The 26,465-nt window shown below is 38.2% G+C and overlaps 1 protein-coding gene across 1 annotated transcript in view; it reads right to left on the bottom strand.

Moving 5' to 3' along the window:
- LOC137181232 (cadherin-22) overlaps positions 1-25,528 on the bottom strand; it is a 176,491-nt gene extending 150,963 nt beyond the window's left edge. Inside the window, exon 1 of the mRNA XM_067586791.1 lies at positions 25,335-25,528. The gene's annotated coding sequence lies outside the window, so the exon portion shown is untranslated. The remainder of the gene's footprint in view (positions 1-25,334) is intronic.
- Between the last annotated feature and the right edge of the window lie 937 nt (positions 25,529-26,465).

The following is a 26,465-nucleotide window of genomic DNA, read 5'->3' on the forward strand; positions in this document are numbered from 1 at the left end:
ACAAAATAGTGACTCAAAGACTATCTGTGTAAGCGTGTCTTGCTCTGTTCTCATGATCATTTAAGCTTTTTGTGATTTTAACTCAACCTAATGCTGGTGTATGTAAGGCAATCAGTCCCTTGTTGGGTATTTAGCGCTTGGCTTCAATACAATGTCACCTTCTGGCTCAGAGGCTGAATGGAGCCTTACTACGCACTGTCCTGCATAGCAATGACACAGAGGACACCAGTGAGGTCTCACTGATTTCCCTCACACAGTTTTACCGTATACTCTAAAGACTTACTGATACTTAAGTGTAGTGATCGCAAACTCTTCCTAAAATAAAATGTTTGTGCATACACACACATACCTAATTTCCACTATAAAGTATTTTTATAGGCTGCAGTTGTTTGTTTGTTTGTTTTCATCTGACTGATTGATGCCCTCTATTCAGGCAAGGAAGGAGGGGTGCACACAGGATAAATTTGAATTAAAATTTAAACAAGATTGCGTCTTTAAGTAGTTCAGCAAAGCTCTAACATAATATCAAAACATTTAGTTGATGAGGTTTTCCCATCACATTGCCTTACATTAATGGATTGAATTTCATGGTTAATGTAAAGTTTATCAGCACTCGACAGAAGTTGTTGTGCAAGATGAACAACTATGAAAAGCTTGTATACTCCAAAATGTAGCATTAGTATTTATGATTAGACCTGTTACTGACATGAGGGTAGAAAAAAGGGACAGTTAAGAAAGAAAGAAAGAAAGAAAGAAAGAAAGATAGAGAGAGAGAAAGAAACAAAGAAAGAAAGCGAAAGAAAGAAAGAAAGCGAAAGAAAGAAAGAAAAAGAAACAGCATACTAAAGCAAGGCAGAGGGATATAGTGCTGCTGTGCTGACAGCTTTCAAGCAAGAGCCAGTGGAGTAAGAAGAGAGGCCATTCCCCTCTCTTCCTCTTCACCCCTCCTCTCCTCTCCTTTCTGATCTGACCCTCACCGTCACTCCCTCTCCACCCCCCATCACCCCCACCTTTACCTGAGCCTTGCATTTCCCAAGGGGCATTAAACTCACTGGCCCTGTTTGATTTAGGCAGGTCGGGTGTCAGTGTTCTCTACAAGCCCATGGTGAACCATGAATAATGGATCTGCCACGGGTCTGAGTCCCCCTGGGACTCCCAGCTGCCCCCTTCCCTCACTCTTGCTGTGACTAGAATAGTCAATGTCCCATTAACAACCAATGATTCATAAAGGTTCTCACTGCCAGCACACAAGAACAGAATATGTGAAAGAGAGATTGTTGATGGGAGATAAATAATGAAGCTGATACATGCATTTTACTCATAAGTTTGCATTCATTAATAAAATGAGAGATGGGCTACAAATATCAGCATTAAGGCCATTAGACATATGGCTTTGTTGATGGGACAAACATCTGGGTGCTGGGCTTCAAAGAGTAACCAACCGAACAACCAACAGTTGGTGTGCTAATTTACGAGGTACGTTTTTTAAGCTTTTTGATGTAGACTTCTTATGATGCCCTAGAAGTAATGAAAAAAAGCTGTTGCATGAAGGATTTGAAGACTTCCAGCCTACTGTTATCCAGGTCATAAAACTCAAAGTCCCGCCTTGAGCTTCAAAAGTCCCTGTAGCTTGTTTACATAATCTTTTGTTGATCCCATTCCTCAAAGTTATGCAGTTTCCTGAACAAATTTGTGGGTGCCCTGCATTTACAGTGTATTGTTTGAGTTTTTTGATTTGTGTTGAAGGACAGTTTCATCTGCACAAATGTAGGTTCGATACCTCTGTTGGAGGAGCTGCAGCTGCTTCCTGTCTTTTTTTTGTTTGTTTGTTTGTTTGCAATGTGCTTGCAATGTTTACACTTCTGCTTTTTTCCTCTTTCCCTGAGGTGCAATCTTGAAAAAACTACAGTAACTCCTCCTTCACACATCTATTTGAGGAGCAAGCAAAAGCTTTCCAAATAGTGCTTGCTTTAATTAAGTCTGTCTGTGTGCCCGTTATTGCATTTTTACGTCAGACAATCAGACAAACTGTGTTATTTTCATTACTAAGGCTTTCTTACATCTCCTTTTACAATAAAATAAAAACATGAAGCATATTTCCATGCTACTGGTGTTACAGCCTTTCCAAACAGCCATCTGGATTGAGTGCAACATTTTAACCAAGTGTTTGAACCCTGATGAAGGCAAAAGTGGGAGGAAAAATATAATTTTGATAAAAGTAAAAGGCATATGTGTATGGTTCTCATTTATTAGATATACACAAGATCTAATGTAGCTGTCAGTTGTCACAAGTGTGACATCCCTCTCACTGGCTAGTGGGCTGAGCCAGTTGTGACTCTAGGATTAAAAATTATTGAGAAAAACTGGGTATATCAATGGGTTATCAACTAATTTATTTAAAATATAACAATTTTAAATAATAATTTTGTTGAGATAAGTCTACAGCAATACAAGACTTACAATAGACTGTATGCTGCACCAACATTTCCAGTTGAACCCAAAATTTCACAACAGATAATCCTTAAAATCAACATGATCAATCTCATCATGGACAGGAATGTTTACTATTGTGTCTTCCACTAATCTGCTGCGGCTATACCAGCCCGCAGTGACATTTACTGTACACTGTTTGTCATTTCACCTTCAACTCCCTTTCTCTCTTTTCCATCAGTCCTCCTTTCCTCCCCATCTGCCACCTCCACCTCTTATATGAGGAAACATGACCCGAGCGAACCAGGGGACAGTTTCTCCATTGCACGACTGCTGATAACTTCATTTTCCCATAACTGCAAAACTGAAGAAAATCTATATTTCTAATTTCTAGATAGTTGAGATGAATTTAACCACCTGTTGTGGTGAGCATTTGGAGGTTGTTTGAACATCTACGACATGTTTGCGTCTTTAATATGCACCTGCTTTCAGACACCTGCTTTCAGTACAATCACAGAGTGCTGGGATAGAAGTTCACAGACATGCTAGGCAGAGAGGCTCGCAACATATGTTCATAGGGATGCCTTTCACACACATTCAGAAAGGAGCAGGTCACATGCTCTACCTAAAGTGTCATCAGTGCAACATTACCAGTATGTAAAAAAACACAAATGACCCCAAGTAACTCAGGGGTTCAATCTTGCTCACAATGGTGAGCATATAAAAGACTATGACAGGTGCATGCATAGTTGTCATTCAGACTGACAAACCAGTCACTGTGGACACCAAAACCTTTCAGACATCACAAAGACCCAGGTGCACACACATACAAACACACAAGGTTTCACTGTTTTTGCCTCAGACATTCCCACAAGCACACACACACACACACACACACACACACACACACACACAAACAAACACATACAGAGTTGAGAATCCACTACTGATATGTAATATAAAACCTGCAATGCTACATAATCCCCCATAAGTATGCAGGAAGGAGGGCAAAGACTCATATAGCTGGAACCTGTCTGTCAAGTCACATCTCCACTAGTAACAGTCCAAGGGAAGAGTATAAGGGATAAGTAAGTCAGAGCAGGTGGCCAAAACAATTTTGAATTCAGTCGATTCAAGACGGGGGGTAGGCTATAATTTCTAATTCAAATGAGTGTTGAAACAAGAGCATCTTTTTTTTGTTGGGCCAAAAGCCTATTAGACAACATTTAACCGGAAGGCATCTCACATTTCCCAAACACAATTACCATTTTAAAGTTGGTACAGTGCACATAGTTGAAGAGGAGCATACAATACTGGATAACAAGTAAAACATGCTAACACATCATAGAGGGAACTGGGACAAGGAGTCAAAACAATTCCCCCTATTACAAATTAAAACTTAATGCATGCTGTCTGCTTTCATGTACTGTACTTACAGATAGGCAACAGCATATTTTGACAGTCAAGTGCTTTGTCCATTCATGATCAAATGTGCAAGTAGCGTAGGGGCTGAGGAGGAGATTCAACAGGGACATGTATTAGCTCAGCTCTATAAAATTGGAACAAATGAAAACAGATAAGCTAGTTGTAACACTTAATCACCATGTTTTTTTAATAAACGTCTTGGAGATGTTATGGCAGTTTCACTGTCAAAATTTCATGTAAACTGGGAATTGTGACAGACAGGTTGAAAATGTCAGCTGCCAACTCTAGTTTATGTTCTCTCAGTTGTGGCTGAATGCTGGAAACAAAAATTGACATACAGTATGCCGGAAATGGAAAAGTGAGATTGGGATATTCAGCCCTTTGACCTCTGAAGCAAAATGAATGCCTATTTGGGTGACTGAATTTGTACTTGAAAGCAGTGACTGAAACAAAAACAAACAGTGAGGTGGCAATATCAGCCATTCAGCCAAGGTAAGGTAAATGCACATTGGTAGATAGGTGGATGAAGGAAAGGCTGTAAATCAGATAAAATCAGATGGATGAACTGCAGGCTGGATGGTTGGAACTAGACTGAAGGGCTAGTTGATAATCTCACCTTTCTTCTTCTGTCTCTTCAATATTTTAATTGGCTGGATAACCAAACAGACTGGCTGAGCAAGTGACTGCCTAGGTGTAAAATTTGCTGCCGCAAAAATTGTTGGCCATACTAAAATATAACCTGCCATGAGGAATGAAGGCCAGACAGTTTATGTTTTAGTGCCAAATGTCCTTATCAATACAAGTTAAAGGAGCCCCGAGCATAATTGTCCTGTTTATCAGTTCTATTACAGGCCTTCTAGAGGCATCAAGCTAGGGCAATAAATAAACACAGGTACTGTAGAGTTACAAGGCAATACCCTATCTCACTTGATAGATCTCTAATAAACAGTGCATCACTCACAAAAAAGAATTACGCTATCTATTTCAATGTCTTCCAGAGTGCAACATCTCCCATACCAAAGCAATTACCAGGAGAGCCTGATACACACTGCTGTCAAAATCATCATTTATACCTCTAGTTATACTGTTATATTTAACATTTATTCGTTAAAAATTACAAAAAATGTCTTTACCTATTCTAGAAATGATAAAATGGCATTAATAATTTATGTAAAAGTGGTTTAGACAGACATAGAGCAATCTGAAATTAAAAGTTTGTTAGAGAATTTACTGAAAACTGATGAAAAATGAGCAATTCTTTGTATGTGATGTAATTTTGTGAAGGAAGCTCAATACTGCTTAATTCAAATAAAACATTTGAGCTAATAATAATTATTACACAGGGAGTGAAGGTAAGGATTCATCATTTACATTCAGTCTGTCACTGCTTCAGGTTGATCACATTGGCAAACTGAGAGACTGAGATGCAGGGCTGCAACAAAAAAAAAGCACAAACCTTTTCACAACAATTATGCTCCATAAATACAGTTTAAAATACAACTGTCTTTATGAAAATATGTTTCCACCAATAAACTACATATAGTTGCATCACAGGCCAGAAACAGGGATGAAAAAGACTTCATGACTTCAAACTGCTGTTTCCAAAACTGCAGGCAAAATTATTTACCTAATTGTTTTTTCCCCTACTGGTTAACAGTATAGAGTGGTGTTGAAGCCTAGTGTAGCACAACATAGTTCAACAGCACACTTTAAAATGTGCAAGGCACTTCATCCACTGTAAATGAAATAGCCAATTAAAGGACCACTTGGCCAATGTTCAAACAGAAGTGTTTAATTGTAATGTGGAGGCAACATGTAAAAAAGGACATACCCACTGTATATGTGTCTTAAGAGCCCGATAACACCACCACTTTCATCATCTCAACATGGCATCTCAACATCATTCTGCTATCTTGTTAGTTCACTGGTAGTGGAAGCTAACATAACTTTTAAACAACAGCTGAGAGTGACCTACCAGAGCATATGGACAAAAACAACTGTGATAAAATTTTGGGATATATTACAGGCTAACTAAGTTCAGAAGTAACAGATGAACAATACTTGCTTCTGACCAACTGTAAGTTGGTCGGAAAAACAAACATCCCACAAAGCAATGTTAGTTGCTAACAATATGGCAGCTAATTTCATCCATAATAAAATTGTGGAAAAAATATATATTTACATTTATTATTAACAAACATAGTATATGATTACTTACTTAACTTACTTTAAACAGTAAACTGTTGTATTATTCATGTGGGCATGTTGCTGTCTTTGCTTTATCTTTGACTCAGCGGCACTAAGAGCTCGTTGATGGCTGCTCACAAGGCTCAGCAGCCGGCAGTCTTACTGACATCTGTGCTGGGGAGTGGAGCTATGTGAAAATGTTGGGCTTAAACAGACAGTTTACCAGTCGTGTCTCTAACTAAATGTTGCGTTGTTATCATCAGTGATATAATAATGTTTGTTTTGTGTGTGTAATGTAGTTGATAAGCTAGCTAGCATAACATTAGCCGCTACCTTTAGCAAGTTAGCAGAGTTCATAATTTTGAGAGAGTATTCCAACTGCACAACAATGCTATAGTCTATTATGCGTGCCCACTTCATACAAACATAAATGCTTACTGTAGTCTGCACATTTTTTTTCTCACAAACGGTGTGCTAAAACACACCATTATGCTAAAACAGTCAGCCAGACAAAGCCTCAACTGTTGTGCTAGCTAGCTCGGTGTGAGTGTTGAGAGCCTCTACTTGGAAAACGGTATTTCTCTGTCAATTCTAGGATGCTTTCTAAAGAGTGGTAACAAAGATTGATATAGCGCCACAAAAATCATGATGAAATTTGACAAAGCATGTTTATTTTTTTAATTTTTTTTTATTTTTTATTGACATTAACACTGGAGATTAGAAACTGAATCCATATCCAAGTTTTTAAGTCATTTTCAAATGATGATGTTACTTGTGTTTTGTATGTAACTATGTAACTACGAGCGATATTTTGGATCAGCTTTTATTTTTCAAAAAGAAAGGGCTACAGAGCCAATCAATAGCTGAACAATAATACACTAGCGACCAGTAACAGCTGAATCCTTCCATGGTCTCGCTTTATTGCTTTGATAAGGATGAGGATGAACGTGTTTTGACATTGAGTGTCATTGTAGGAGTGAATTAGAAGATACAGAGAAAACAGCTTAGAAACTGAGAGCAAAGTGATTAAAAAGAGAGAAAATGATAAAGTGAAGAGGACCACGGCAGCGATTAATATCATTTGCCGGTAAATCCAGGTTTGGTGGTTTTCCAATCATAGCTGAAGCTTGGAGCCAAAGCGGTGCTGCGAACTGGGACGGCTTCACAATCCCCTAGCTCAGAAGTATTGTTATGTCTCTTGGGTATTATCTTACAAAGCCCATTATGCTGCAGAAACAAAGAGGAGAGACAGGCCCAGAACTGTAGTAACTCTAGTGTGCACACAAACATACACACACAACACACACTAACACATGCACACATAGTAGTTTAATCTTTGGAAAGATATGTATTATCACTACAAATCCAAGCGTGTCCCCAGATTACTGTGTGCATGCAGCTGTGCACCATTAAAAACAGATGTGACATCTTCATATCATAAATTCTCTGAGACAGATAATGTGAGTACAGCAAATTCAGCAATGTGTTAACAATACATAAAACACCACATAACCCAGTGAAGCCTGTAATTTCTTGTGGGTGTTTAGTGAATTAAGCCTGCACAGTCATATTCACTGGTACTGTCAGAGGCGTATGCACTTCCTCATTCATATGTGAGCCTGGTCTACCAAAAATGTGCTACATGAGCAGTCATGTTGCAGTATAAAATATATATAAAACTGTAGATTGCACTGCTGTTCTGCAATTAACTGCTATGGTCACAGGCACCACAGTGGTAAATTTGTGTCAGCCACTCAGCTCTCTCATTTCTAGCCAACCGCCATCCAGTTCAAGAGGCCATTAGCGAGTACAAGACATACCCTAATTTAATTTTTAGCTCTTAATCTTATCTAATGAGATATATTTTCAAATCACCTTATGTAAATAAAGTTGAAGTACAATCACTGTACAGTGTATGGTGTACTAAAGACTACTGAGGCTGTGTTGTTCCCAGTGAGAGAGTACAGTGCTGCTCAAAATGACACAACCACAGCAACTGTTCAAAGATATTTCAAATCAGACTGCCATGAATCTTCAACTAAAAGCTCAACTTATCTATGTTTTAGAGTCTAGTCAAAACTTCTCTGTGAAACGAGCCTCAGCTCACTGGAGAGGGAACTTCCCAAACCGTCTTGGCAGATATGCTTTGTAACCTTACAAACTCTGTTGGCTGAGCCTCTGAGAGATTTAAGGTTTTTGCAGGATTGCAAATCTGGGAAGGAACACACTCTTGAGGGTGTCTTGCAGTACATGATCCAATCTGATACTGATATTGCTGTCTGTCATTTCCTACTCTCTGGTTTGTTTTATAGCTTTTAAGACTAGAAGTACTGATGCATAGTTTGGGTGACTATGACTTCACAGTGATTTCTTTTCTTTCATTTTTCAGCAGTTTTTAGTTGCTCCAGAGTAGCAGGCTGCAGAGTTAACTACCCTGATTATCCCTCATCATCCCTCATTTGTTTATTATAACACATATATTCTTTCTCATGTTATTCATGGCTTGAATCATTATTTACATGTGTTTTCTTCTGTGTATTTGCTTTAGTCAGTCCTTAAGTGTACAATGTCTTTTTTTTCTGTATTTACAGGTTTGTTAAAAGGAGACAATCTTAGACAAGGTAAAGTAAGACAAAGTACAAGAAAGGGAAAAAAAGTCATTGCTCCTGTGTATGACTCCCCAGAGCAGCTAGTGTTGGTGTTTCAACTTCTCCAGTGTTATATATACATTCAAATTTTAAAGGTTCTTTCAACTGAAAATTGGGTTCTTAGCATATTTTTTCTAATACTGCAGGAAGTCCCAAAGCAAGCAGTAATGGGGAGATTAGGAATATATTAAACAGTCAAACAAACCCACACAAATAATATACACTTTCTCTCTCAATTTTTCTCAAGTTACTCCATTTCCTTCATTTTCATTGTATTTCCTTCTTTTTTGCATTTTCTATGAACAATCCAGTTAGTTCAATGGATAAATTAGTTAACTGGTTTAGGATCTACATGTGACCTGTATCTGGATACATTATGTGGATAATGATATCCAATCCATGGGTCTTTGCATTTACACCTTGTATTGAAATTTGTTCTCGTTTTCTCAGTTGTGCCCTGCCCACATTGTGATCGGATTTAAATAAGGCAAGCTGTCACGAATGAATGTCATTCATTTCTAAATCTTTGCCAGGAAAGACGTCTAGCCACTGCTGATACTTGTATCCGTTGCAGGGCTTGCTTTAGGTGGCAGGAAGAGGTGGAGCTAGTTGACCTTTCAATTTACTGGGACAATTTTTTTCTTATGAATGTGGTAAAGTTGTACAGATTGCATTTACACTTAGCTGAGATCTGATAACAAGGCCTGACTGCCTCCAAAGGTGGTCTGCCTGATTTAATCACATTCCGATCACGATGCACTCTGAGTGCATTTACACCTTGCATTAAAATGTGTTTTTCTTCATCCGGATAATGTATCCAGATAAAGATCACATTTTAATGCCAGGTGTAGATGGGGTATTATTGTCAGCCAGCATTATAGCACTAGCGATATGAACATATTGTGTCTGGACTGTGACAGGTTGCTTATTGTGATTCAGATTTCAATAAACCTCCTTGTAGAGCACTTACATAATTGTAAACTTAAAGATCCAGTACTGCCATACGAGAAATCCATGTCAAGTCGGTAAGATGATACTGTATGTGATAAAGACAGTAGATGTTCTATTCTCTAGCTGTATACTTTATCAGATGAAAAAGAAATACAATAGGCTGCCTGATCAGACAGCAAAAACAACAAATACAATAAACACAACCCCCCTTTGTATCACTTTTCTGATATGAACTACTGATGGAACTATATGCATTTGGCTGATATTAACCCAAAAAGTTGTAAGTGTGTGTGAGACATATCATAAAAGACGTCATGACAACAAAATAACCTGTCTAACCATTCATAAATTGTATATATATAATTAGCAATTTTAACAATTCAGGACAAAAAATGTTAATCTATCTGGCATACTGTATATTGCTTTATTGTTTGAAAATTTTGTGGTATACTCAAATATTTATTTATTAATTCTTATTGGATTTGGTTAACATGGATATGGCCATGATATACCATATTTTTGCTACTAAGGCAGGAAATATGTCAAAATGGCAGATAATAGTGACTTAAGAAACATAAAAAAAATGACTCAAAATGGCCAGATTATGGAACTACAGTGAGAGGTTACCGTTTGATTACCAAATTATAAGTGTGGTTACACCTTAATTGCAAACCAGATTTACTGAAATATGTCAAAATTTGGCCAAGTTTCCAGATGTTTCACTTTAAGGCAGAGGCATGGAACAGTTTCTGAGATTTTATAATATCCCGCTCATTTTTGGTCAATAAATATGGCAATTTATAGTTTTATAGTGACTTAGATCAATAAAATAAATGTCTATTCTCAGACAGCAGTGATTATCTTAAAATGTTAGTGCTGTTGGAATTTTATTTGCTTTTTTCCAGAAAACATGGTTGCAAATAAAAACAGTGCTCAGACCTTTACATTTTTAGTTGGGAAACTCACAAGGAAGAGGAAAACCTGCAGTGGTTAAATGGAAGAAGAAATTATTGGCCATGCTCTTTCACCAGGGCTTAAATTAGACAGTGGAATAAACCTTAATATGTCATCACTATGACTCAACATGGCACCTCAGTGGTCATTAAGCAGACAAATGATGGTCTGGGCTCAGCAGAGCTAAGGCTGTTGGAAATGTTGCAGGTTGTTGCAAGAGACCAAAAAAAACATGAGAAACAGAAACATCCTCCATCCATACAGTCTCAAAAAGGTTATACAGTTCAGGGTTTGAAGGGCTAGAGTCCATCCCAGCACGCATTGGGCTACCACAGTAGACAGAAAAACACATGCATACTGCAGAGAACTTTACAGTTTCTCTCACCTAACCTGCTTGCCTTTGGACTGTGGGGAAAAAAGAGAAGCACTAGTAGGAAAACCACACACACATTGAGACTCCACACAGAAAGAGATAGGATGGGTGGCATAATCAAACTCTTCTTGATGTGAATCCACAATTCTAACCACCTGTGAACCACAAATACAGACAGAGGGAAAAGAGGGAGAATTGAAAAATAATTATGAATCAAGTCATACAGAGGGAGAGATAGTGTACAAGAAAAGGACAGAGGGTGAGACAAATACAGAGACAGGAAAGAAAACACAAGAGGAGGCCATTTTATAATCTCGTGTTAACAGGCAACTATGGACATAATTTCAAAATGTAGGAGCTGAGCATTTTATCTCAAAGCCCTTGACTGAGGAAAAGGCAAAATGGGTGTACACAACACATAATTATAGTGACCTGAATGCAAAAACTACTCAAATGTTCCACATTACACATCAGTTTCCACTGATTTAATTTGATTTTGGTGACATTTCAGCCAGCTCATCTGGCATTGATTTTATGTAGTCATTCGAGACCCAAAATGTTCACAGCACAATTAGAGAACTGAGATAGCCTTGAATAAGTGATATTTGAGTTTCATGCAAGTTTTATCATTGTCTACTTCCAAGGGAGCCATGGGGATTATGTCAAAGTTTCATGACTTCTTAAGTACAGCTTTTTTTCACACCCTCTCGGGTACATGTCTGGGGTTTATTATTGAATTCTGTCCTATTATGAAGTATTGTAGAGATTATGCTTTTTCTATTGAAAGGAAAAATGAACTACAACTCAGCATTATCAGCTATTTGTCTGGGATGTTGAACTGAAGGCTTTGTTGTCCAGTGCAGACAGCTCAATTGATGGATTCCTGGCCATAATCTGTGATGCAGGGTGATTACTCAAGCGGACTGACCTCAGTGCATGTCACATCACACAAAGAAGCCTGTTGCAGAGTAAAAGGGTCAATAATTTTGATTATAACAAATTTTAAAATGCAGGAATCATATTGATGACCATGGAGATTTCTTCACAAATGTATGCCTGGTAAATGCAGTAAATAATATTTATTTGAAGCAAAGTTTGGAGATAAAATTGGTTGGCCTCTGCATGCAAAAGTTCCCAAATTTTACCCAAGAAGGAAATGTTTTCACAAGGGTAGAAAGTTTTGAACCTTTTAGCAGGGAGGCTCTCTGTATTACTCTAAATGTGTATGATGTATCTGTGTGTGTGCATGCATGCTCATGCACTCTGTGTGCGTGTCTCTGTGTGTGCGCCTGCTTTTTTTTTTCACAAGTCTGTGTAAACATGCTTTACCCAGCAAAAGCTAATACCATTAGTAAGAATGTACAGCTATCCCCAAGAGAATGTTCCCAATGCATAATTCAGAAAACACATAAAAACTTAAAAATTTGGATGCTTTTTGGTGTTTGTGTATGTGTGCTAGTGGGTGGCAGTGAGAGGACAGAGCATGAAAGAGTACTTTATAAAACCATATCATGCACTCATACCTAAACTATTCAATCATTCACCCCATTCAGCCCGAGTAAAATTCCACCACACAATCAAACTTGTAATATTTGCATCACACCACACTTTATAAGACATTTTCGCATGCCTGACAGAGATTTCGTTCAACAGCACAGTATCACTTTAACCACAATTATTTAAGGATGTCTTTTCCATTATGCCTCTGCAAGGTGCCAACAGCATCACATTGGAAAACAACTTAGTTCCACTCCCAAGGAGTCCCTAAAAGGGCTGTAATAAGAGTTATTACTTTGCCTGGAGGAAGTGATATCCATGCAGACTGCAGACACATTTCTTAAAGCTGCCACTTACCCCACACCTGCTGTTTTGTTCTGTCAGTCCAGATACAATGTAACTGTTTTTTTCTTTTTTGTCAGGTTTTTGTTTTTTCTTTTTTTTTACTGAGAATTAAGCAATGACATTTTTGTTCTCTCTTACACACACACACACACACACACACACACATAGACATACATGCACATATGCACACTTTCCTTACACACTTTACTCTTTTATATTTTGCCAGTATGGATGCTTTTTATTCATGAAATATATGAAATACAATGTAACTGTTACAGATTATAACAGTGAAAACATTTGCTTGATATTGCAACTCTTTGAGTTCTGCAAATAATGACTATAATTTTACTAACACGACACATTTCCTTCCATTTTTAATGCTGCAAAGCAGAAATGGAAAAAGCTAGTATTATAGTCTATAAGGCAATTGACATGTTTGCTGTATAATGGCATCTATCACTGTTTTTGCAATCAGTCAGTCAGTCCCATATTACATAACAAACATCATTATGCTAGAACTGTTCTTCAGCCACAACATTAAAATCATACCAGAAAGAGATGAGGATAAAAAAAGAAGCAAGAGAGAGAGAGAAAAAGAGGAAGACAAAGAAAGGTAGCCAAACCCTGTATTAACCATTCACTTGAGCCAACTGTCTGTTGCTAGGCTGCATTAACACACACTCCATGAAAAGCTTCGGAGGGTAATTTTGACAAATATACAAATTCTGTATTGACGTTTGCTCATTCATCCATTGTCTTATTGGCTTATTCTTACTCAGGGTAACAAGGTGCTGGAGCCTGTCCCAGCATAGATTCTACAGAAGGCAGGAAAATACCCTGACAAGTTGCCAGTTCACAGATGGACTAACATAGATACACACTCACTTACACTCACATTCACATCGATAGATAATCTGTAGTCTCCAATCAGCCTTAGGCTTTGTTCAGACTACCGACAAATCAGATTTGTTTCTCAAATCAGATCTTTAAGACAGACTGTCCACACTGTTATTTGTAAGTGTTGAGATCGGAACAGATTTGTGTGTCCAGACATCACCAACCTATCTGCATGGGTTGCTGTGGTAACGACAAAAGCACCAGTAACTACATACGCTGGTGATGTGGCTATCAAACACAAAAGCATGAGAAATGGAGATCCATCATCTTGCCCTCCAAACAATCGCACTGTCAAGTTGTGGTGCAGAACTCTGTTGACTGTTGTTGTCTGTGTTGTCCTCCATACCGCTCTGCTAGAAGCAGCATAGATTCTGCTCAGTCGCTCTGATGCACTTCCATCACTCTGGATTTGATGTCGTCTTTGTGTGTCGCGTTGCGAGTGACGCAAAAGATACTTTGAAATCCAATTTGAGCAGCCAAACTGAGAGACATCTGTAGAAATCTGATTGGAATTGCATTTCAAACCACCTCCAAATGTGGCTTGGATCTGATTTGATCTTTGTTGCTTTAAAGTGGAAACCTTGCTCTCAATTACTAAAGCTCAATGGATTAACACCTTTCTGATATTATTCATTTGTAGCTATTTGTAGCAAGGATGCATGGTGCTAAAACTGAGATCATTCTAGCCCGACAGTCCATTTTACTTACAGTTGAAGAATTATCGAAGTGGTTGACTGAGCTTCTAATATGGTTTGATGCATTATATCCCCTGGATGTTTATGTGAAACTGGATGGGTTTTGAACTGTGGGAGGTGGGTTGTCTATTATTTTTGTTTCCCTTTCACTATAAAATTAATTCAAATTAATAAATTGATCACAAAATAGATAATACTACATTTTAGTCACTGTGCATAAATGTTTTCTCAGTCACAAAGGTACAAAATCTGGCATTCAAGGCTGCCTTTTTATCTTCTGAAAATAATTTTAACTTACTGAACCAAGTTAACTCATCAAATAAGCTTATTTTAATAATGGAGTCTTTAATAGTCTAGTTTGCAGGCCATCTAAACTACAGAGAGAGATCTTTTCTATTATAGCTGTACCTGAGTCACTCTGTTAGTCTTTGAAACTGACAGCCCATCATAAATCTCATTTCAGGGACACTCATTGTCAATGACCATCTTCAGTCTGCAAAAATGTCACCTTATACTGCCAGTAGATAATTGGAGATGAGACAAGAGCTGAAAAAACATGAGCTTTCCCTGTCAAACAGAATGAAACTCATATTTACTGGCATTACAGTCACTTGCCGAGTAAAATTAACTACTATTGAGTGTAGACTGTTTACTTATTAAAATGACCCCAAAGCCTCCCCTCACACTGAGTTGCATGCATAAATCTGAGAAGAGCAAACAAAACAATATGATAATAACATATTCTTCTTCAATTCTCCTCTAATCCTTTGTTCATTTTAATCTCTGGCACACAAAAAAATCCCCTTCTATCAGTGTACGTTAGTATGTGTATGTGTGTGCATGAGCATGTGTGTGCATGAGCATATGTGTGTTTTGAATTACTTTGCTTGTGTGTGTCTCAACGCACATTAGATATTTCAGCGGCCTCAAAAATGTGGATGACTTTCCCTACCTTGGCAGCCTTCATCCCTCCAAAGCCGACACTGATGCAGAAATACACCACCGCATAAGCTCTGCCACTGGTGTTATGCCAGACTCCGAGGAAGAGTCTTTGTGAACCGTGACATCCAGGTGAAGAACTGCCTGTTTACAAAGCAGTTGTTCTTCCCACTCCAGTGCAAGAGGCACAAACCTAGACCAGCAGACCAGCTACAGAAGGCAGATTGAATACCTGGATCCCATCACCAGAGATGGAGTCCTGCCTCCAGGAAAATCATGCACATTAGGTAGAGAGGCTGAGAAACAAACAACAGCACACTAGGAGAATTGAACATCAAATGCATTTCTTCAAACATCAACAATGTACTGTGTATCAAGTGCAATATGTTCATCAGTGTAATTAGAATGGCTCATCACTGTGTCCAAAAGCAAATCTTGTAATTCTCAGCTATATACAAGGCTGAATGTTTCTTAATGTTATGAAAAAATCGAACAATGATTATATTATGATTTAAAAATATCATAAAAATTCAAGTAATGTAGGTTTGTCCTCTGATATTTGTTGAATCAATGATACAAGTATGTGCAACTATCATGCTTAGAATGAAGGCAACTAAAGCATGATGCTTGCAAGAGGCTGAATGTCAAGACTTACTATAATAATAATGCAGTGCTTATATGATACAAAAAAATACTTTAATTTCTCAGCAGTTGCATTAGTCTGCCTAAAAGTCCCCTCTTCAGTTCACTGGCCAAAGGTTCTTTGATGATTTCAACACATCCTCATAATTAAACGACCAAATAGGTCAATTGTGCGATGCACTCCAGAGGGACCCATAGGAGCATTTTCTACTATGCCGCCTCTATTGGCAGCTTTCCAAAACCATTAAAAATCACTGTAAAAAAAAATTATGTTTTATGGTGTGACAGCATTGTGGTCAAGCTCTGGTTAGGTTTAGGTACAAAAACCACTTGTTTAGGGTTAGAGAAATATCATGGTTAGGATTAAAATGATCACTTGAAATGTGGTGTGGGTTAAAGTTACTACCTCATCGTCATGGCAACAGTAAACACCATGACAATTGTAGTTACAGTTTTTAAAAAACTGTCCTGACTTTGTTATTATTAAAACAAGATTCATGTGGAAGGATCCAATTATATTAAATAACTGGAGGCCAATTACACTACAATGTAACAATGATAAAATATTAGCTAAATGTCTTGCAAACAAACAGATTTTAATAAGTACTAACAAAAATTATTCATCCAGATCAGTGTCGATTCCAACAAGATAGATCTATCAGTGACAATATTAGGCAAATAGTCAAAATAATTGAATATTTTGGCTTTATGAATACCCCTGTTTACTTTAAAAAAGTAAATGAAAAACATACATTTAGATTTCATTTATAAATGTTAAGAATATTTTAACTTCGGAGATTCATTAATAAGTTAAAATGGTCCTAGGTATGCATATACATTATGACAGACAACTTAAATAGAAAGCTACATATAGTTGATAGAAAATTGTTGTTTATCAAATTAATGTTATTTTATACATGTTAATATTATTTATAAATGATCTTTTGAACAGTGAGGTGAAATCAGGTCTCATCTTATTTATAGAATATTGTAAAATATTAAGTATACAATAACATTTGTGACCTTCATGCATATAATCAACTCCAGGCAGCTATACCACAGACCTGGAAAAGGAAACTATCATTATGTACAAAACAGATGGCATGTTGCCTCTATATTAAGGATGCAACATGGATGAACAAGAATAAAATAAAAAATAAAATATATCAGTTATACATGCATCTTAAATAAAATATATGCTGCATCAGTAGCTATCCAATTCAAATGGGAGGATTTGTTTGACAAATGTATCCCATGGAGGAAAGTTTTTACATGGGTCTACACACACACACACACACACACACATATATATATATATATATATATATATATATATATATATATATATATATACTTTTGATGTCTCCATTAGAATTGTATAACTAAAACTAATCCACAGATACTTGCCTATGAAGAAAATGCTTAAAAAATGGAGCATCCAACAATGTGACTTATGTGGATTTTTCATTTATTTTGGTATCGTAGAAAGTTGCAGTATTTTGGATTAAAGTTGAAGAGTGGATCTCAGTTTACAACTCAAATTTTATAGTTGTCCTTTAACCATAATGTTTAACCAACATCATCATTATGACGGAGAAAGCATATACATTTAGAACTACAAAAAGACAGCAATTAAACACTGAACGTTTCAAAATGTTTTTGAAGTATCAGTGGGTTCTTGAAAAAGATGCTAATAGGAATAAAGAACAGAAATTAATTTTTGAACGTGGGTGGGATGCTTTGAGTCAGGGTGAAGGCTGGAGATAAAAAAGGAGGATAAGGGCGAACTAAAGGGATGTAAACATGTTAATTTTTTGGTTGTATAATTGAGTAAATAATTATGTATGGGAGTGTGAGTATGTGTTTATGCATATATGTATGTATATATGGGTTTGGTTGTATATATATGGATATGAACCTACCTTTTGTCCTATACTGCACTGTGATAAGGGGAAGCACTTTTTTTCTACTTTCCTTTTTCTTCTCTAATGTGTTGTTGGTGTTGGTGGTGATACTGTTAATATTTTCCTTGTTGTTATGTATATGTATTCCTTTGACCTTGTGTAATAAAAAAAAAAAAATTAAAAAAACTATTGTGACTCGTGGTTGGAAATGTGACACTTGTGGTTAGAAACAGGAAGTGAACAGCAGCCTCCTGCAGCTAGTCCACTTTTTGCCATCTATCTATCTAGCCATCCACCTAACCTGCCACCTAATATGGAAATATGTCACCTAATATAGACTTCATCTGAAATGCATCATTTCTCTGGGTCATCACTACAGCTGCTAGATGGCATCTGTCATTTCAACATTACTATCGGTCATTTTTGATTACTGAATTCACGACCTATACTGTCATTTTCCTGGGAGCTCAGGCTGGATGATTTCCTTTACTGTATATTTGAAAGGGTGTATTCAGATTTTGTTTGAACCTTCCATTCAATAGGGCTCTTTTCCTCTTACCTCTTAGAGTCCGATCTCATATCAACAGATTTTATTGCATCATGAAGACAGATGGACTCAGTAGCTATCTGAATCCTGGTAGTGTCTGTTTTCTCTTGTAGCTTAGTTCTTTGTTGTTTTGGTTGGGCTGGCAGTTACAGTATTATGGAACTTGTAACGTTAAAAAATGTAAGTCTAACTAGTGCAATTTTAGTTTTTTGGTATCAAAAATTATTATCATTAAGAGAAAACCTTTGAGTTGCTTTCAAATACAAATATAAAATCTTCAAAGCACCCATCTGATACAGCAGAATGTCTACATTTTGTTTGAACTTCTCTAAATGGTCTGAAAAATAACATAATTGGTCAATGACCTGGTTGTGTGTTTGGATTTAGCTGATTTTATTGAAATATTTTATGTTTTTATGAATGTTGAAATATATTAAAAATATTAAATAACATTTTACAGGATTAAGAATAAGATGCTCATACTTAAAGGAAGTTTGGGAAACACTGATTCACCTTTTGGCCGAGAGTTAGATGAGATGATTGTTACCACTCTCATGTCTGAATGCACTAAATATAAAGCTACGGGCATCAGGCCTGGGACACTCTGCTTGCGTGAGCAGCGTGTGTGCATCGCAGAACCTCTTGTTTTTCATTCTGGTGCCTGTGTTAACAGCTTAGAGCAGTCACACAGCCGCACGCAGCTGCAGCGGCATGTCATCTGGAGATTGGGTGTTTCGCCTATTTTCTCCATGTGACGCATGCATTTCTAAGCAAAAATAGACAGTGAAAATGATCCGTTGATAGTCATATTGACATCATACCAGCAACATTACACCTTTCACTGTAGTTTCAATGTCTGTATCTGTAGAATATGTAACAGACATGAAAAAAATATAAAGTGTAACCACTGCAGGTCAGCCTTCACTGTGCGTGCCGGGGCAGGGAGCCTCTCTGGCGGGGAACTCCAGCCTGGAGTCGGTGACACACAGAGCTTCTTTTCTCGACTCCTGCTTGCTTTCTGTGATATTAGTTCAAACCAGGACTCCTGCCTGTTGTTTTACCTACTTCCAGATGGAGATTTGGTGTTGTTATTTTCCTTATTTGTTGTCAGATTCCCTCCTGACAGTTAGTTTGCAGGTTTGTTTGTCAGAGTGTGTTTGGCTCATTTGGGAACTTGGTGTCGTCTGAAGGGATTATCTTCATTTAGAGAGGTGACAGCAGGGGTTTAACTGGAGGAATAATCAATATAATCAATAAAAAAACCTGTCCTGTGTGAGGAGTGTATGTGGCTGGCACAGAAGTAGCCCCAACGAGACCCCACCATGCCCGTCAGAAACAAAGCCACTTTCACCTCACATATTGTTATTCATTTTTCACAACTGAGCACAAACTCCTTAACATTTTTCTGTCTAAACTAAGCATAAATTAAATTTGTAATGAAATTATATGAAACATTCTATTATTAATGGGCATTAACAAAGTCAAAGTCTATGTAGAAAGATAGGGCTGCCAGCAGCAGCGCAACAGCAGCAACGCTGTCTGTGTAGACACCACACACGTGCGAGTCGCAGCAGTTCAGCGACACACACGTGCCGCTCAGGTAGAGGAGGGCAGTGTGTCCCAGGCGTTAGGCTTTTAGCTTAGCTTAGAATAAAGACTGGAAGCAGAAGTAAATAGCTAGTTTGCCTCAGTCCGAAGTAAAAAAAAAAATACCACCACATTATTTGTCCAGCATGTAACTTCCTATAAAACCACAACTTGTTTTTACATCCGTTTGTGAACAGATTTATTTAAACAAATGAGATATAACGTGTTATTTAGTATTATCTAGAGGTGCTAGTCACAAATCTTTGAAGTTTGGACAGAACCAGGATAGCTGTTTCTCCCTGCCTCCAGTCTTTATGCTAAACTAAGCTATTTGCCTGCTGGCTCTAGCTTCACATTCAGCACACAGATATTAAAGTGGTATCAATTTTCTAAACAAACTCTCAGCAGGAAAGCATATATAAGCTTTTCCCCAAAATGTTCAACTATTCCTTTATAACTTGTGAAAAAAAAACATGATAGTGCTTATGTGAACAGCACCTCATGACAGGTGCTAGCTAGCCTGTACACCTTCACAGCAACTTAACTACTCACACTGCTGCAACAATGACAGATATGCCTGTATTAGTAGCCTATTTCATCACAAGTAGAAGCATCAAAAAAACTGGTTGGGTTGCCTCTGCAAAGCCACAGTACTCTAAAATTGTTGGATCAAAGTGTTGCCTATAACCTTCTCCTTGAAATCAGGTGCAAACAGGGCTGGTAAATCAACTGTGGAGCTTGTACACAGCCCTCAGCTCTCTATCTCCTCCCACCTGGTGATTCCATCACAGAGCTCAAGAGTTAATATGGTTGATGCAGTCCCTGCCTGGAGGGGGTAATGAAGTGACTAAGGGTTGACCGTCCCTGACCGACGACAAGACAGCAGGTGCGAGGAGTGAGGAGTGTGACTGTGACAATGTGTGTGTGTGTGTGTTTGAGAGAGAGAGAGAGAGAGCATATACTAAGCTCCCTGAGATGAACCAGGCACCTAACCACAGGTCTAGATCAATTAGTTGGCCTAATCGGTCCCCTCTCTGCTAGCCATAAAGATCCCCTGGTTTACCTCTGAATCTATCATCTTTACTGCCACATGACTGCCATCTATCAGCCTCTCTCTCCTTTTCTTTTTCTCTTACCCATTCTCTCTCTCATTTTTTGTCTCTCTCTCCTTACATCTATCCAAGCCATCTCTCCTTTAACACTACATTTATGCTCCAGCTTGGTAAACGGTAATCAATGTCTCACAACAGTGGACTGCTTCATCTAAACGATTTTTCTGGAGAAATGTGTGTGCACATGTGTGCGTGCGTGCGTACATGCATGCATGGGTGGGTTTGTGTGTGTGTGTGTGTGTGTGTGTGTAGTGTAGTAGGTAGTGGTTATGGTTAAGGTTAGGATAAGTCCCTAGGAAATGAATGTAAATCAATGTAATGTCCTTTGAAGTGATGGAAACACGGCTGTGTGTGTGTGTATGTGTGTGTGTGTGTGTGTGTGTGTGTGTGTGTGTGTGTGTGTGTGTGTGTGTGTGTGTGTGTGTGTGTGTGTAGCACAGAGAGAGGAAGAAATGTCTGAGTGAGAGACAGAACCTTAAGTGTGTGTCCACACATCAGTATTAACCCTCATCCTACCAACATATTTAACATACAAGGACTACCGACTGGGGTTAAGAATAAACCACTGTCAGAAACAACCATCATAGCAAAATGTTGACTTATTTCTTCTCAAAACATTATTAGTTATGTAATTAATATCAACTGAAAAAAATCATTATTATTATTTTTAGGATTGTGTAAAACAAAATTATATATATATATCTCTTTAATACGAATTGCAGCTTTTATAACAAGTACAATCTTTCCACAAAGCCTTCAGAATGACTGACAGAGTGCCCCCCCCCTCACCCCCCACCCCAATAGTGTGTGATACTTTAAATTAGGACCCATGGCAAACATGAACTCAATAATTAGCTCCATCTATTAAAACTGCATAGACGGAATTAGGTGCTTTTGACTGGGGTCCCCCAGGACTCCAATACATTGGTATTTTTAAAAAAGCACTAATTAAAACAGAAACAGAAAACAACGATATGAAGCCATTAGGAGCAAATTGATTGACAAAGTCATGAAAAATTTAAATGATAGAATAAAGGTCCTGTGAGATATAACAAAACATATACCTCTGAGGTCTGAAGGTACCCCAGTCCTGAGGATTAAGGTCAACAAAGTTTTGTGTGCAAGTAAGCGTGTGATTCTACGATTTGTGTGTGTGTGTGTGTGTGTGTGTGTTGTAAAAATGTGTGAAAATGCTTGCCTGGAATTGGCACTGACTCCAGAAGCTCACAGTAATGCATTCACTTTTGGTACATAAATCACAATCAGCCCATTCTGCCATCTGGGTTACTGCTACATGGCCCTTGTAATGTACACGCTGGTTAGACCACCGGCTGAATAAATGAGGACTCCAGGATACAAAGCAGATACGTGTCTGTAATGGACAGTAAGGTGGCAAATGTATTCCTTTTCCCTTTTGTCTAGTAGAGAAAAGGTTTTATATTCTGTATTACCAATCAGCTAGGTGAGATAGAGTGTGTTTAGTATGTGCAAACATACTGTATGTGTGGCTCCGCATATCTGTCAATCAAACAGGGCTGCGACTAACAATTATTTTCAATATCAATTAATCTGCTGATAATTTTCTCAATTAATCGTTTGGCAAATAAAACATCAGAAAACACTGATAAATGCTTGATAATGCCAGTAACATTTTTGTAAAGCTCAAGGTGAAGTCATCAAGTGTCTTGTTTTATCCGAGCAACAGTCAAAAACCTGAAACTATTGAATTTACTATAATGATTATCAAAATAGTTGCTGTTTAATTTTCTGACGATCAACTAATCATTGCAGCTCTACAATCAACCAATTTTAACAGAGTTTTGTAACCAAACGGGACCTGACCACTGTGGCTTTAGGTGAGATGGATTAAGTGAATAAATAGGAAATTTGACACATTTATGAAACTGTGAGGCATTACTTCATCATGACGGAATCTTCACAATACTCACACATTTTGTACACCCATGTCGTCAGATATTTTTACCCCACAAAAAACAACAGATAATACTGTCTTACACACTGCGTAAAAACACCCTTACATTGATTACATTATTTATAAGAATAAAAATAAGAAATTGTTAAGCTTAAGAGAACTTTAAATCATTAATTCTGCCTTAAATCTGCCTGAAGTTTTGCTGATCTTTACACCAACCATTTTTCATCCGATACTGTAACCTGCAAAATCAGTTTTCCAAACAAATCAGTTTTCCAAACATAGGGTCAATAAAGGTCATGGTCCTAACCCAGAGGTCCTGCCTCTTTGACAGATTCCTGCACAGATCTGCATCTAATTGGAAAATTAAAGGCATTGATTGCCTATAGGGACAAGAGGCATTTCTCTCACTTTCGTAAACACCAATTAGCTCAAGATAAATGGTCAACTGAGGCACATACAGAGCACATGTAGACACACACACACGCACACATGGCCAAGAATACAGACACCCCAGAGGAGTAAACTTGAGCATTTCTAACCTCAGCCAAGGTCACTCAGTAATATCCAAGCTTAAAGTGTACTGTAACCTCACGGTCACAAATCATATTCTGCAATATGAAGCAAACACATACACAAGTCCTCCTGTTGGGAATAGGTTGTATTTCATCCAGATACCACAGAGATGAACGGTCTGTCTGCCTACAAAACAAATATTAAGTTGGGATGAAAAAAAATTGATCAGTCTTGTAGTTATGACATGTATGGCAACAGTGTCATTGAGACTGCAGCACAGTGACGCTTTTTCTATGATGACAGCATGAGGTTTGTCTCATCAGAGAAAATGCTGTATGTGAGACTGTTTTATGAGCTGCACAGATCAGATAATATTTAAGTAAATCTAAATGTCAGGTTCACACATAATTTGGATGGTTGATTGGTGGTCAACTTGAAAGTAAATGTAGGTAACATTTTAGGTAAATGTAGGTTACAAATTATAATGAAAGGTTGTGAAATGAGAAGCAGAATTTAAAGAGACAGCAAGCATAACTGCTGAAAAAAGCATGTTCAACAAAATTTGAATCTTGTCCAGCAAAATTAATCAAACGGGATAGAAATTGCTATTGATGCCAATTTGATCTGTGAATGTCCATTAGATCCACGTGAAGATTAAATGATTAAAATATGAAATATGAATGACTAAACATGAAGTCATTGATTATAATCTTAATATGTGCATAGCAGCGTTCACTATAGTAACAAAAAGAGAAAGGATCGACCGTTATTTGCCTGTAATGACACTTTTTAATCTGCAACTGCGTCTGTGAAGGATTATCACAAAGCTGGATATATGCGAATCCTATTGTTTCTTGATGAAACTGTTTTGATGGCAGTATGCTTGTAAGTCTGCCTTCAGTCATTTAACAGCATGGCTTTAGTGCACAGTGGCACACATCCAACTTCCCCCAAATGCATCCTGTTGGCGCATCAAGTGGCTGCAGTCCTCGGGAAACGCATCCCACTGTGCAGGAGGTGTGTGCAGTCGCTTTACACCCCTGTAATTTCATTTACCAAAGTCGGCAGTGTTGTTACCACTGTGGGCTGACTACACATTTTCACACATTTACATTCTTGATTAGAGGTAGCTGAAAAATCTTATCACCCGAGAATTTTCATTTTTAGCCATGCCAAAGGGAATGCATGCGCACAAAACAGTACAACCGCTGTCCAATCTTACTGTGGACATTTCACTGAAATTATGCTACAACAAATTTCTGCGACGCAATCATAAATATGCAGTCATTCCACAGCGTGTGTAACCCGCCGGACACCATTTCCTACTTCACTGTACACTGAAAATCGTTGCTATTAGCCTGTTTACTCTGTTAATCATGTTGCATGATAGGAATCACGCCTGGACTCCTGCGCAGCGCTCATTACCGACTGCACTAACACGCCGTTAATTGTGTTACAAGTGGCAACAAGTTAGACGGTGATGTTCATCTTTGAAGTGTGGATGGATACAGCTCAATGAAATGCAAAAGCTCCCCTTTCACCTCATACACATACACGCACGCACACAACAAGCACACAAAAATCACTGATGTATATGCATTTATGCAATTTCCCTCTATTGCAGTACGCACAAAACTCCCACAGTGCAATATCGAAAGGCATTATGTCAAGTCCAGTGGAGTTGTATGTTACACGAGCGAGCCGCTGCACAGTGAACTTTCCCATTAAATAAGAACAACCCCAAAGTCCTACCTGTGTTACTGGGTGGCGGAAACAAATGCCTTTGCCTTGACAAGTTGCAGAGAGATGCGGTGAGGGCTACTCAACTTGCCGCTTCTCCCGGAATGAAAGGTATACGATCCCCGGTGAGATGAAAATCAGAGGGACAGACGCTCTGTGCGCCCTGTCTGCATCCGCGTTGCGCGTCTGGAGTCTCCGTTCCGAGAAGCGCAGGGCAAGAGACGGCCAAGCAGCTCTCGGCACGGTGCGGTATGGAAAGCCCCTGGTGGTGATGGAGGGAACCTACCACAGAAGAGGTGGAGGAGAGAGAGAGAGAGAGAGAGAGAGAGAGAGAGAGAGAGAGAGAGAGAGAGAGAGAGAGAGAGAGAGTAGTATGGCTATCATCGGAGCCACCAGTAGAAACGAAAAGTAATTATAGAGGCATTTTTGTTTTTATCCAGCCCTTTTGACAGACCGTAATCTCTTCTGCACACACTGTAAAATTGCTGTATGCCATATAGATGAATGCATGTAAACTCTAAAAGATAATTGTCTGTTTGAGCAGTTTCACATCTACCCAACGTTTGTACTCTATGCATTCTTACAACCATTACATTTACAGTCAACAGAAATGGTTTGTGTATTCTGATAGAGAACAAAAACAGAAACATAAGCTGAATCCATAACTTTCAAACTTTCAAAGCTAAAGGCGTTACAGCTTGGGCAAACAGTGGTTGTTGTAGTCCACTGTGTGCCTTGTTTTCAAATTCTCCTTTGTTATTCACTTGCATTCCTCAACCCCATATGCAACTTTGCTCCACAGTGGGAAGTCTTTACAAAAGTGAAGATTGTGATTTTCTGTACAGCCTTGTATGTAAATTGTTGAATCATTGATTCTCATCAGTGTAGAGTGAGAGGGGCCACAGTGAGTTTCAGCTGCAGTAGAGAAATGCGGTATCGTTTTTTTTATTACTTGAATGAGTGGTAGAAAACAACAGTAAGGGGAAATGAAGAAATGCTTGAGCACATTTGACTGTGATGAAGTCCGGAGGTGGTTTTCAGATGAATTTTCTTTGGGTATTTGAGAAGGTGAAAATGTCAAGTATGACTGCTTCCTTGAAGTGGTTCACCTGCTAATCAGAGTGTGTACGTGCGTGTGTGTGT

Source organism: Thunnus thynnus, chromosome 4 (assembly GCF_963924715.1).
Source record: "Thunnus thynnus chromosome 4, fThuThy2.1, whole genome shotgun sequence".
NCBI classification, from domain to species: domain Eukaryota; kingdom Metazoa; phylum Chordata; class Actinopteri; order Scombriformes; family Scombridae; genus Thunnus; species Thunnus thynnus.